Here is a 10000-nt window from a genome sequence, read left to right as displayed (position 1 = left end):
TTACGGTTAGGTTTGCGTTAGGGTTAGGGTAGGGTTAGGGTTAGGGTTAGGGTTAGGTTTGCGTTAGTGTTAGGGTTAGGGTTAGGGTTAGGTTTGCGTTAGGGTTAGGGTTAGGGTTAGGGTTAGGTTTAGGTTTGCGTTAGGGTTAGGGTTAGCGTTAGGGTTAGGTTTAGAGTTAGGTTAGCCTTAGGGTTAGGGTTAGGGTTAGTGTCAGGGTTAGCGTTAGGTTTGCGTTAGTGTTAGAGTTAGGGTATATTTTAGGGTTAGGGTTAGGGTTAGAGTTAGGCTAAGGTTAGGGTTAGTGTTAGGGTTAGGGTTAGTGTTAGGTTAGGGTTAGGGTTAGGGTTAGGGTTAGGGTTTAGGTTACGGTTAGGTTTAGTTTAGCCTTACGGTTAGGGTTAGGGTTCGGGTTAGGCTTTAGTGTTAAGGTTAGGTTTAGGGTTACGGTTAGGGTTTGGGTTAGGTTTAGGTTAGGGTAAGGGTTAGGGTTAGGGTTAGGGTTAGGGTTAGGTTTAGGTTTGCGTTAGGGTTAGGGTTAGCGTTAGGGCTAGGGTTAGGTATGCGTTAGGGTTAGTGTTTGTGTTAGGTTTAGGGTTAGGGTTGCGTTAGGGTTAGGGTTAGGGTTAGGATTAGGGTTAGGTTTGCGTTAGGGTTATGGTTAGAGTTAGGTTTATGGTTAGGGTTATGGTTAGGGTTAGGTTTGCGTTAGGGTTAGGGTTACGTTTAGGGTTAGGGTTAGGGATAGGGCTAGGGTTTAGTGTTAGGGTTAAGGTTAGGTTTAACAATTGCCTTAGGGTTTTACGTTTAACGTTAAGTATAGGTTTAGGTTTGCGTTAAGGTTAGGGTTAGGGTTAGGGTTAGGTTTAGGTTTAGGTTTAGGGTTAGGGTTAGGTTTGCGTTAAGGTTAGGGTTAGTGTTAGGGTTAGGGTTAGGTTTGCGTTAGTGTTAGGGTTAGGATTAAGTTTAGGGTAGGGTTATGGTTAGGGTTAGAGTTTTGGGTTAAAGTTAGGTTTAGGGTTTGGCTTAGTGTTAGGGTTAGGATTTGGGTTAGGTTTAGGTTTAGGGTTAGGGTTAGGGTTAGGTTTGCGTTAGGGTTAGGGTTAGGGGTAGGGTTAGGTTTAGGGTTAGGTTTGCGTTAGGGTTAGGGTTAAGGTTAGGTTTAAGGTTAGGTTTGCGTTAGGGTTAGGGTTACGGTTTGGGTTAGGGTTAGGTTTGCGTTAGGGTTAGGGTTAGGGGAAGGGTTAGATTTAGGGTTAGCTTTAGGGTTAGGGTTAGGGTTAGGTTTGAATTAGTGTTACGGTTAGGGTTAGGGCTAAGGTTGGGATAGGGTTAGGGTTAAGGTTAGGGTTAGGTTTGTGTTAGGGTTTGGGTTATGGTTAGGGTTATGGTTACAGTTAGGGCTAGGTTTAGGGTTTGGGTTAGGGTTAGTGTTAGGGTAAGGGTTAGGTTTGCGTTAGGGTTAGGGTTAAGGTTAGTTTTAAGGTTAGGGTTAGGTTTAGGGTTAGGGTTAGGGCTAGGGTTAGGGTTAGGGTTAGGGTTAGGGTAGGGTTAGGTTAGGATTAGGGTTAGGGTTAGGTTAGGGTTAGGGTTAAGGTTATTTTTCATGTTATGTATAGGGTTTAGGTGAGGGTTAGGTTTAGATTAGCGTTAGAGCTAGTTTTAAGGTTAGGGTTAGTGTTTAGTTTTAAAGTTAGGTTTAGGGTTAGGGTTAGTGTTTGGTTTAGGGTTTGGGTTAGGTTTAGGTTAGGGTTAGTGTTAGGGTTAGGGTTAGGATTAGGGTTAAGGTTAGGGTTAGGGTTAGGGTTAGGTATGCGTTAGGGTAAGGTTAGGGTTAGGATTAGGGTTAGGTTTGCGTTAGGGTTAGGGTTAGGTTTTGTGTTAGGGTTAGGTTTGCGTTAGGGTTAGGGTTAGGTTTAGGTTTAGGTTTAGGGTTAGGGTTAGGGTTAGGTTTGCGTTAGGGTTAGGGTTACGGTTATGGTTAGGGTTAGGGATAGGGCTAAGCTTTATGGGAAGGGTTAGGGTTAGGGTTAAGTTTAGTTTTAATGTTAGGGTTAGGTTTAGGTTTAGGGTTACAGTTAGCTTTGCTTTAGGGTTTGGGTTCGGGTTAGGGTTAGGTTTATGGTTAGGGTTAGTGTTAGGGTTAGGTTTGCGTTAGGGTTAGGGTTTGGGTTAAGTATAGGATTAGGGTTAAGGTTAGGGTTAGGTTTGCGTTAGGGTTAGGGTTAGGGTTAGGTTTGCGTTAGGGTTAGGGTTAGGGTTATGGTTAGGTTACGGGTTAGGTTTGCGTTAGGGTTAGGATTAGGGTTAGGGTTAGGGTTTGAGTTAGGTTTGCGTTAGGGTTAGGGTTAGGGTTAGGGTTAGGGTTAGGGTTAAGTTTTCGTTAGGATTAGGGTTAAAGGTAGGTTTAAGGTTAGGGTTAGGGTTAGGGTTACGGTTAGGTTTGCCTTAGGGTTAGGGTTAGGTTTTGGGTTTGGGTTATGGTTAGGTTTGCGTTAGGGTTAGGGTTAGGGTTAGGATTAGGGTTAGGGTTAGGTTTGCGTTTGGGTTAGGGTTAGGGTTAGGGTTAAGGTTAGGTTTGCGCTAGGGTTAGGCTTTTTGTTAGGTTTAGGGTTAGGGTTACGGTTAGGGTTAGGTTTGAGTTAGGGTTAGGGTTAGGGTTAGGGTTAGGTTTAAGTTTAGGTTTGCGTTAGGGTTAGGGTTAGGATTAAGTTTAGGGTAGGGTTATGGTTAGGGTTAGAGTTTTGGGTTAAAGTTAGGTTTAGGGTTAGGTTTAGTGTTAGGGTTAGGATTTGGGTTAGGTTTAGGTTTAGGGTTAGGGTTAGGGTTAGGTTTACGTTAGGGTTAGGGTTAGGGTTAGGGTTAGGATTAGGGTTAGGTTTGCGTTAGGGTTATGGTTAGGTTTAGGGTTAGGTTTGCGTTAGGGTTAGGGTTAGGGGTAAGGTTAGGGTTAGGGTTAGTTTTGCGTTAGGGTTAGGGTTAAGGTTAGGTTTAGGGTTAGGTTTGCGTTAGTGTTAGGGTTAGGGTTAGGGTTAGGGTTAGGTTTGCGTTAGGGTTAGTGTTAGGGGTAGGGTTAGATTTAGGGTTAGCTTTAGGGTTAGGGTTAGGGTTAGGTTTGAATTAGGGTTAGGGCTAGGGTTGGGATAGGGTTAGGGTTAAGGTTAGGGTTAGGTTTGTGTTAGGGTTTGGGTTACGGTTAGGGTTATGGTTAGGGTTATGGCTAGGTTTAGGGTTAGGGTTAGGGTTAGTGTTAGGGTAAGTGTTAGGTTTGCGTTAGGGTTAGGGGTAAGGTTAGTTTTAAGGTTAGGGTTAGGTTTAGGGTTAGGGGTAGGGTTAGGGCTAGGGTTAGGGTTAGGGTTAGGGTTAGGGTAGGGTTAGGTTAGGATTAGGGTTAGGGTTACGGTTAGGGTAGGGTTAGGTTAGGATTAGGGTTAGGGTTAGGTTAGGGTTAGGGTTAAGGTTATTTTTCATGTTATGTATAGGGTTTAGGTTAGGGTTAGGTTAGGATTAGCGTTAGAGCTAGTTTTAGGGTTAGGGTTAGTGTTTAGATTTAAAGTTAGGTTTAGGATTAGGGTTAGTGTTTGGTTTAGGGTTTGGGTTAGGTTTAGGTTAGGGTTCGGGTTAGGGTTAGTGTTAGGATTAGGGTTAAGGTTAGGGTTAGGGTTAGGGTTAGGTATGCGTTAGGGTAAGGTTAGGGTTAGGATAAGGGTTAGGTTTGCGTTAGGGTTAGGGTTAGGGTTAGGGTTAGGGTTAAGTTTTAGTTAGGGTTAGGGTTAAGGGTAGGTTTAAGGTTAGGTTAGGGTTACGATTAGGTTTGCGTTAGGGTTAGGGGTAGGGTTAGGGTTAGGGTTAGGGTTAGGGTTAGGTTTGCTTTAAGGTTAGGTTTAGGGTAAGGGTTAGGGTTAGGTTTGCGTTAGGGTTATGGTTTGGGTTAGGTTTAGGGTTACGGTTATGGTTAAGGTTAGGTTTGTGTTAGGGTTAGGGTTATGTTTAGGTTTGCATTAGGGATAGCGTTAGGGTTAGGGTTAGGTTTTGGGTTCGGTTTGCGTTAGGATTATGGTTAGGGTTAGGGTTAGGGTTATGGTTAGAATTTAGGGTTAGGTTTGCTTTAGGTTTAGGGTTATGGTTATGGTTAGGGTTAGATTTGCGTTAAGGTTAGGATTAGGGTTAGGGTTAGGGTTAGTATTTCGTTAGGGTTAGGGTTAAGGTTAGGTTTACGGTTAGGGATAGGGTTAGGGTTACGGTTATGTTTGCGTTAGGGTTAGTGTTAGGGTTACGATTAGGGTTAGGTTTGTGTTAGGGTTATGGTTAGGGTTAGGTTGAGGGTTAGGGTTATGGTTATGGTTAGGTTTGCGTTAGGGTTAGGGTTACGGTTAGGGTTAGGGTTATGTTTAGGGTTAGGTTTAGGGTTAGGGTTAGGGTTAAGTTTGCGTTAGGGTTAGGGTTACGTTTAGGTTTAGGGTTAGGGATAGGGCTAGGGTTTAGTGTTAGTGTTAGGGTTAGGTTTAACATTTGCCTTAGGGTTTTATGGTTAACGTTAAGTATAGGTTTAGGTTTGCGTTAAGGTTAGGGTTACGGTTAGGTTTAGGTTTAAGTTTAGTTTTGCGTTAGGGTTAGGGTTAGGATTAAGTTTAGGGTAGGGTTATGGTTAGGGTTAGAGTTTTGGGTTAAAGTTAGGTTTAGGGTTAGGTTTAGTGTTAGGGTTAGGATTTGGGTTAGGTTTAGGGTTAGGGTTAGGGTTAGGTTTGGTTTACGTTAGGGTTAGGGTTAGGGTTAGGGTTAGGATTAGGGTTAGGTTTGCGTTAGGGTTAGGGTTAGGTTTAGGGTTAGGTTTGCGTTAGGGTTAGGGTTAGGGGTAGGGTTAGGGTTAGGGTTAGTTTTGCGTTAGGGTTAGGGTTAAGGTTAGGTTTAGGGTTAGGTTTGCGTTAGTGTTAGGGTTAGGGTTAGGGTTAGGGTTAGGTTTGCGTTAGGGTTAGTGTTAGGGGTAGGGTTAGATTTAGGGTTAGCTTTAGGGTTAGGGTTAGGGTTAGGTTTGAATTAGGGTTATGTTTAGGGTTAGGGCTAGGGTTGGGATAGGGTTAGGGTTAAGGTTAGGGTTAGGTTTGTGTTAGGGTTTGGGTTACGGTTAGGGTTATGGTTAGGGTTATGGCTAGGTTTAGGGTTAGGGTTAGGGTTAGTGTTAGGGTAAGTATTAGGTTTTCGTTAGGGTTAGGGTTAAGGTTAGTTTTAAGGTTAGGGTTAGGTTTAGGGTTAGGGGTAGGGTTAGGGCTAGGGTTAGGGTTAGGGTTAGGGTTAGGGTAGGGTTACGTTAGGATTAGGGTTAGGGTTAGGGTTAGGGTAGGGTTAGGTTAGGATTAGGGTTAGGGTTAGGTTAGGGTTAGGGTTAAGGTTATTTTTCATGTTATGTATAGGGTTTAGGTTAGGGTTAGGTTAGGATTAGCGTTAGAGCTAGTTTTAGGGTTAGGGTTAGTGTTTAGATTTAAATTTAGTTTAGGATTAGGGTTAGTGTTTGGTTTAGGGTTTGGGTTAGGTTTAGGTTAGGGTTAGGGTTAGGGTTAGTGTTAGGATTAGGGTTAAGTTTAGGGTTAGGGTTAGGGATAGGTATGCGTTAGGGTAAGGTTAGGGTTAGGATTAGGGTTAGGTTTGCGTTAGGGTTAGGGTTAGGTTTTATGTTATTCTTAGGGTTAGGGTTAGGTTTGCGTTAGGGTTAGGGTTAGGGTTAGGTTTAGGTTTAGGTTTAGGGTTAGGGTTAGGGTTAGGTTTGCGTTAGGGTTAGGGTTACGGTAGGGTTAAGTTTAGGGATAGGGCTAGGGTTTATGGTTAGGGTTAGGGTTAGGGTTAAGTTTAGCGTTAGGGTTTTATTGTTAACGTTAAGTTTAGGGTTAGGTTTGCTTTAAGGTTAGGGTTAGGGTTAGGGTTAGTGGTCGGGATAGGTTTAGGGTTAGGTTAGGGTCAATGTTAGGGTTAGGTTTAGGGTTAGGTTAGGGTTAGGGTTATACTTAGGATTAGGGTTAGGTTTGCGTTAGGGTTAGGGTTAGGGTTAGGGTTAGGGTTAAGTTTTAGTTAGGGTTAGGGTTAAGGGTAGGTTTAAGGTTAGGGTTAGGGTTACGATTAGGTTTGCGTTAGGGTTAGGGGTAGGGTTAGGGTTAGGGTTAGGGTTAGGGTTAGGGTTAGGTTTGCTTTAAGGTTAGGTTTAGGGTAAGGGTTAGGGTTAGGTTTGCGTTAGGGTTATGGTTTGGGTTAGGTTTAGGCTTACGGTTATGGTTAAGGTTAGGTTTGTGTTAGGGTTAGGGTTATGTTTAGGTTTGCATTAGGGATAGCGTTAGGGTTAGGGTTAGGTTTTGGGTTCGGTTTGCGTTAGGATTATGGTTAGGGTTAGGGTTAGGGTTAGGGTTATGGTTAGAATTTAGGGTTAGGTTTGCTTTAGGTTTAGGGTTATGGTTATGGTTAGGGTTAGATTTGCGTTAAGGTTAGGATTAGGGTTAGGGTTAAGGTTAGGTTTACGGTAGGGATAGGGTTAGGGTTACTGTTATGTTTGCGTTAGGGTTAGGGTTAGGGTTACGATTAGGGTTAGGTTTGTGTTAGGGTTATGGTTAGGGTTAGGTTTGCGTTAGGGTTAGGGTTACGGTTAGGGTTAGGGTTAAGTTTAGGGTTAGGTTTAGGGTTAGGGTTAGGGTTAAGTTTGCGTTAGGGTTAGGGTTAGGGTTAGGGTTAGGGTTAGGTTTGCTTTAAGGTTAGGTTTAGGGTAAGGGTTAGGGTTAGGTTTGCATTAGGGTTTGGGTTAAGGTTAGTTTTAAGTTTATGGTTAGCTTTAGGGTTAGTGTTAGGGTTAGGTTTGCGTTAGGGTTAGGGTTAGGGTTAGGTTTTGTGTTAGGGTTATGGTTAGGGTTACGTTTGCGTTAGGGTTAGGGTTAGGGTTAGGGTTAAGGTTAGGGTTAGGGTTATGGTTAAGGTCAGCGTTAGGGTTTTATTGCTAACGTTAAGTTTAGGGTTAGGTTTGCGTTAAGGTTAGCGTTAGGGTTAGGGTTAGGGTTAGGGTTAGGGTTAGGTTTAGGTTTGCGTTAGGGTTAGGGTTAGGGTTAGGGTTAGGGCTAGGGTTAGGTATGCGTTAGGGTTAGGGTTTCTGTTAGGTTTAGGGTTAGGGTTGCGTTAGGGTTAGGGTTAGGGTTAGGATTAGGGTTAGGTTTGCGTTATGGTTATGGTTAGGGTTAGGTTTAGGGTTAGGGTTATGGTTAGGGTTAGGTTTTTTTAGGGTTAGGGTTACGGTTAGGGTTAGGGTTAGGTTTGCGTTAGTGTTAGGGTTAGGGTTAGCGTTAGGTTTAGGGTTAGGTTTAGGGTTAGGGTGAGGTTTGCGTTAGGGTTAGGGTTAGGGTTAGGGTTAGGGTTAGGGTTAGATTTATGGCTAGGGTTAGTGGTAGGGATATAGTTAGGGTTAGGTTTGCGTTAGGGTTAGGTTTAGGGTTAGGGTTACGGTTAGGTTTGCGTTAGGGTTAGGGTTAGGGTTAGGGTTAGGTTTATGTTTAGGGTTAGTGTTAGAGTTAATGTTTAGTGTTAGAGTTATGGTTAGTGTTAGGGTTAGGGTTATGGGTAGGGTTAGGTTTAGGGTTAGGTTTAGGGTTAGGGTTAGGGATAGGGGTAGGTGTAGTCTGCGTTAGGGTTAGGGTTAAGGTTAGTTTTAATGTTAGGTTTAGGTTTAAGTTTAGTGTTACGTTTAGGTTTGCGTTAGGGTTTGGGTTCGGGTAGGGTTATGTTTAGGGTTAGGTTTAGTGTTAGGGTTAGGTTTGCATTAAAGTTAGGGTTAGGGTGAGTTTAGGCTTGAGTTAGGATTAGGGTTTGGGTTAGTTTTAGGGTTAGGGTTAGGGTTAGGGTTAGGTTTGCGTAAGGGTTAGGGTTAGGGTTTGGTTTGCGTTAGGGTTAGGGTTAGGTTTAGGGTTAGGTTTAGTGTTAGTTTTGCGTTAGGGTTAGGGTTAGGGTTAGGGTTAGGGTTAGGATTTAGTGTTAGGTTTGCGTTAGGTTTAGGGTTACGGTTAGGGTTAGTGTTAGTGTTAGATTTAGGTTTGCGTTAGGGTTAGGGTTAGGGTTAGGGTTAGGGTTAAGTTTTTGTTAGGGTTAGGGTTAAGGGTAGGTTTAAGGTTAGTGTTAGGGTTAGGGTTACGGTTAGGTTTGCGTTAGGGTTAGGGTTAGGGTTACGGTTATGGTAAGGGTTAGGGTTAGGTTTGAGTTAGTGTTAGGTTTAGGGTTAGGGTTAGGGTTAGGTTTGCGTTAGGGTTATGGTTTGGGTTAGGTTTATGGTTAGTTTTATGGTTAGGGTTAGGTTTGTGTTAGGGTAAGTTTTAGGGTTAGGGTTAGGGTTAGGATTTAGGGTTAGGTTAGCGTTACGTTTAGGGTTATGGTTAAGTTTAGGGTTAGGTTTGCTTTAGGGTTTGAGTTAGGGTTAGGGTTAGGGTTAGGTTTTCATTAGGGTTAGGGTTCAGGTTAGATTTAAGGTTAGGTTTAGGGTTAGTGTTAGGGTTCGGTTTGCGTTAGGGTTAGGGTTAGGGTTAGGGTTAGGGTTAGGGTTGGGTTTGTTTTAGGGTTAAGGTTAGGGTTTGGTTTGCGTTAGAGTTAGGGTTACGGTTAGGGTTAGGGTTTGAGTTAGGGCTAGGGTTAGTGGTAGGGACACAGTTAGGGTTAGGTTTGCGTTAGGGTTAGGTTCAGGGTTAGGGTTACGGTTAGGTTTGCGTTAGGGTTAGGGTTAGGGTTAGGGTTAGGTTTAGGGTTAGGTTTGCGTTAGGGTTAGGGTTAGGGTTAGGGTAAGGGTTAGGGTTAGGGTTACGATTTAGGGTTAGTTTTGCGTTAGGTTTATGGTTAGGGTTAGGGTTACGGTGAGGGTTAGGTTTGCGTTAGGGTTAGGGTTAGGATTAGGTTTAGGGTTAGGGTTAGGGCTAGGGTTTAGGGTTAGGGTTAGAATTAGGGTTAGGGTTAGGGTTATGGTTAGGCTTGCGTTAGGGTTAGGGTTACGGTTATGGTTGGGGTTACGGATACGTTTAGAGTTAGGGTTAGGTTTAGGTTTGCTTTAGGGTTAGGGTTAGGGTTAGCTTTAGGGTTAGGTTTTGTCGTTAGGGTAGGGTTAGGGTTAGTGGTAGGGTTAGAGTTAGCGTTAGGTTTGCGTTAGGGTTAGGTTTAGGATTGGGTTTTGGTTACGGTTAGTGGTAGTGTTAGGTTTGCGTTAGGGTTAGGGTTAGGGTTAGGTTTGCGTTAGGGTTAGGGTTAGGGTTAGGGTTAGGGCTAGGGTTTAGGATTAGGGTTAGTGTTAGAGTTAGGGTTAGTGTTAGGTTTGGGTTAGGGTTAGGGTTAAGGTTAGTTTTAAGGTTAGCGTTAGTTTTAGGGTTAGGGTTACGGTTACGTTTGCGTTAGGGTTAGGGTTAGGGTTATGGTTAGGGTTAGGGCTAGGGTTTAGGAATAGGGTTAGTGTTAGAGTTAGGGTTAGTGTTATGTTTGGGTTAGGGTTAGGGTTAAGGTTAGTTTTAAGATTAGGTTTAGCTTAGGGTTAGGGTTAGGGTTAGGTTTGCGTTAGGGTTAGGGTTAGGGTTATGGTTAGGGTTAGGTTTGCGTTAGGGTTAGGGTTAGGTTTATGGTTAGGGTTATGGTTAGGGTTAGGGGTAGGTGTAGGTTTGCGTTCGGGTTAGGGTTAAGGTTAGATTTAATGTTAGGGTTATGTTTAGTTTTAGGGTTACAGTTAGGTTTGCGTTAGGGTTGGGTTAGGGTTAGGGTTAGGGTTAGGGTTCGCTTTAGGTTTAGGTTTGCGTTAGGGTTAGGGTTAGGGTTATGGTTACGGTTAGGTTAAGTTTAGGGTTAGTGTTAGGGTTAGGGTTATGTTTGCGTTAGGGTTAGGGTAAGGGTGAGGTTTATGGTTAGGGTTAGGGCTAGGGTTTAGGGTTAGGGTTAGAGTTAGAGTTAGGGTTAGTGTTTGGTTTGGGTTAGCGTTAGGGTTAAGGTTAGTTTTAAGGTTAGGGTTAGCTTT

This window comes from Rhinolophus sinicus, chromosome 15, assembly GCF_057876585.1.
Source record: "Rhinolophus sinicus isolate RSI-liver-muscle chromosome 15, RSI-T2T, whole genome shotgun sequence".
Classification (NCBI taxonomy): domain Eukaryota; kingdom Metazoa; phylum Chordata; class Mammalia; order Chiroptera; family Rhinolophidae; genus Rhinolophus; species Rhinolophus sinicus.
Note: the sequence above shows the minus strand (reverse complement) of the source record.